This window comes from Cololabis saira, chromosome 17 (genome assembly GCF_033807715.1).
Source record: "Cololabis saira isolate AMF1-May2022 chromosome 17, fColSai1.1, whole genome shotgun sequence".
Lineage (NCBI taxonomy): Eukaryota > Metazoa > Chordata > Actinopteri > Beloniformes > Belonidae > Cololabis > Cololabis saira.
In genome coordinates this window covers 15410089-15413860 of record NC_084603.1, presented here as the reverse complement: position 1 = coordinate 15413860, position 3772 = coordinate 15410089, and the positions used below count along the sequence as shown (strand labels likewise).

General features: G+C 43.5%; 1 long non-coding RNA gene across 1 annotated transcript; it reads right to left on the bottom strand.

Moving 5' to 3' along the window:
- Positions 1–2831: 2831 nt before the first annotated feature.
- On the bottom strand, positions 2832–3319 carry LOC133463959 (uncharacterized). Its single transcript, XR_009784395.1, has 3 exons — positions 3226–3319; positions 3009–3127; positions 2832–2884 (listed from the first exon to the last, which is right to left on the bottom strand). It is a non-coding gene; the product is annotated as an uncharacterized LOC133463959 (long non-coding RNA).
- Positions 3320–3772: the final 453 nt, after the last annotated feature.

Sequence of the window (3772 nt, the reverse complement as noted above, 5' to 3'; positions counted from 1 at the left end):
CGATTCCTGCTTGGGCCCGAGTAATCAACTCTTCACCAAGGAGCAGTTTGAAGTCAAGGAACTTCGGTGGTTTCTTCCCCAGAAACTGGCAGTCACTCCTATACTGAAGCCATGAGTTGGCGATTGCCAGGTCAAAAAAGTTGCACGCACTGTCCATTTCCTAGTGCGAGAGGCCATCCTGTAGAAACTCAACATTCGGTCAACCAAGTCCACGCCACCCATGTTGGTGTTGTACTCAGTAATTGCCAGTGGCCTTGACACCTAGACAAACCTTTTGTCTTTCTTGGACCATCTTCTGCGTGTGTCCTGAGGTTCAATGCCATAGGCAGAGGATGCCATGACAACTGGCTTGTTGTCCAACCTCTTTATGACAGCAAGTTCAGGAGGGCTGCGTCTGACTACCATCTCTGATGCCCCTCTTCCTTTCTTTTTGAAGGGCTTATCCCATATGATCTTGCACTCCTTTGGAACCCTGTTAGTCATGAGGGTTCCAGTCCCTACCAGCCTTTTTGTCATCAGGGTGTCGAGGAGGTTGATCGTTGTAAAGTACCTGTCAAAGAACAGGTGGGTTCCTTGGGGAACAGACTCTGCCAAGTGAAGAACAGCTTGTTTTCCAATGCCCTTTCCTCCTGTAACGCTGAAGGTTGTCTCGCCTTGGTAGACCACAAAGTCTAAGACCAGACCAGTTGGTGCGGCCAAGACAAACACCTTCAATCCAGTTGGGTTTGGTTTGTCCGGTACAAACTGGCGCACTGGGCATCGATCAGTAAATGGAACCATTTGCTCGTCAATGCACAGTTTGCCTGTTTTAGGCAGACTCAGACATCCTTGCCTTACTTTGGTCAAGAGGGGCCTGATTCTCCACAAGAGGTCATTTCTTTTTTCATCATCTGAAACATCAAGACTCCCTTTCTTGTCATTTGAAAAAAAACAACAAAATGGAGAAAATAACTACAAATGTCCACTTCGAAGGACATTTTTTAAACACTTAAATACTATGCTAAAATATAGTTAAAATAATTCAGACAATGTTTTAATGTGTTGTAAAGAGACTAATAGAAAATATGCCAACAACATTTCAAGCCAAAATTTTTTCAATAAAAAGTATTATATACTTACTTTTCCTGTTCCCATAAAATGCGCTTGTACTGATGGAGGCCATTTTCCTGAATGAGGAAGAGAATGTACCAAAGCCCCACCCCTTCACATTTGGTATCATTGAAAAGCCCGAAATGTCCTCTATAGATAACAAAAGGAGTTCATTCAGTTGTATGCAGTGGGTGGGAGATATTCCGGTTTCCAAATGTCCTCCACAGAGGACAAATTTGAACTAGTGGTAGTCTGTTTGGCAGATGGGGTTTACGTCCAAAGAACAACTCCCTTTTTTTAGTATTACGACTGGATCGATGACCACCATGTGTACTTCTCTCCTGCCTATACCTCCGGCCGGAAAACATTGTGCATGATATAATAAAAGCTTGTATTAACTTTGATTCTATTTCACTGGTTTTCTTATGGTGCACCAGACAAACGAACACGCAGGATCTTTCATGACTATTCAAAATTCAAAAATGTTGACGTAATTGAAAATGAATGAACCAAATCGTTGTGGGATAACAATGCATTCCACAAATGCTGAAAGAATATAACAAGACATTCAAAACAGAGTGACTTTTTCATTAAATGTATTACATAAAAGTGTTTTAAATGTAACATTTTTTGATTTTTTTGCATGCAAATTATAGTAGCAGCCTTGTAGCTCGGTTAAACTGCATGTGAACGTACTGAGTGATGTCTGCTGCAGGATATGGAGGGCAGTAGATTCTCAGTTATCATCTAATCCCTGCTGTCCACGCCTGTGGGGGAAGTATCACAGCAAAAAAACCAGGGTTTACGGCTGTGTATACCCCCGGTATTTCAGGTGCTAGCACGGGAATTTATGTAAGGTAAACCAGCCGAAAACGAAAAATTTTCCCGGTCCGGAAACACCCGTATTGTACTGGGACCTCCTGCTGTGTTTGGAGTAGCCAGCTCAGCAGGGTGCCATGCTGGCTATTGTCACACAAAGGTGTGACATTCCAGACTTGAGGGGGGTGGGGGGGGGTAACTTCACCGACCCAAGCCCCACCCCCCACCCCCCCAGCCCTCACCCCCCAACCTCCCCCAAACCCCCCCCCCAAGCCCCACCCCTCCAACCCTCACCCCCCAACCTCCCCCAAGCCCCACTCCCCCAACCCCCCCAACCCTCACTCCCCAGCCCCCCCAAGCCCCATCCCCCCAACCCCCCCCCCCCCCCCCCCCCCCCCCCCCCAAGCACAGCAGCCTCTACTGGTGCAAAAGAAAATTGCACCCGAGAGGATTACTGCAAGCTACCTGCAGTTTACCAGGCTACAAATACATGCACATTTCAGAAATCAAATAAGCAACCACCTCAGTACAAGTAAATGTATTTATTGCAGAAAATTAAAACACAGTATTCCAAAAAGTTCAGTGTGTGTCCACATGAAAAAAACAAAAAAGGCACTTTTAAAAGCAAATCTTCCACAAAACTAAGTCCAGTCAGTGAGCACTTCTCTCTCTTGCAGTTTTTTTTTTTTTTTACAGTTTGATCTGAATGGCCCCAGCTCCTCTACCAAACGGGTCAACTTAAGAGTTTAACAGAGCTAAAAACGAGCCATTGTCTCCCTGCACTCTGCTTGTCTTTCCTCTGCTGAAGCACCTGGCACAAATCAGAAAGCTCTTCGTCTCTTTGGGGTGGAGGTGAAACTATCCACACCGCTCGTCCATCTACGACGCCATCTTCTTCTTCTGACATCAGGTCAAGGGTTGCACGCGCCCACATTTCAGCGGGAGTCTGTACACATCTAGCCCTGGAGGCCAGCAACTGCAAAATATAGAGTAGCAATTAAAATGTGTATAATTTTTACCAATATTCAATTAACACTAAATTAAAAACATCTCAGTTCCATATACTGTAACTCACTAACCCAAATATTGCTGTAACTTACCCTTGTTTTCCGTTGTCTAGTCTTCATTGCATTGTTTAATTTCTTTTTCTGGGGAGCATTTTCTGGCTGATCGAGACGATGGCTCCTTTTCAAAGACTCAAAATAAGTCTTGCAAGCAGCTAAAGCGCAAGCAAAAATACAATTAGAATTTAATTAGGTTCAATATCTATTCAAAGCAATTCTAAAAGAACAAGGATGGATGTGCCTTTCTTTTTACCTGTTATCACGTCGCTGTCTGTGTCAGGAAAAGCAATGCCGACCTGCTCCAACATGTATGTCGTAACTGCAAGGTTATGTGGAGAATTGATACTGTTGGGAAAGAGAGGAGCCATTAGTTGATTAAAAACAAACTCAAACCCCGAAGCAACCTTTTATTTATTTTTGTGTGGAGAAAATAGATCTAGATCACAGGTGACTACACTGAGCACACGTGACACGTTACTAAGAATACTATAGAAATATTGATTTAATATAAATACCATGTCATAGCTATCTGTTTCTGGTTATTTTCATATAAAAGTACGTTTTTCAATGTTTATAATTATTCACAAGTATGCAGTGTCATAACTACATCTCTGACGTTGATAAAAAACCAAACTGTTTGAAAATCTGTTGAGAATTGAGCAAGTTAAGGTTGTTTAAGCAGTACATGCACCATTAAACACAATGTTAGAGTGAGCGAGCTCTCCTGTGGCAAGATGGCCGCCGTGTGATGACGTCGCTCTGCATTGGCCGCAGCGCGGACGAGTTTTCAGAATTGTGTA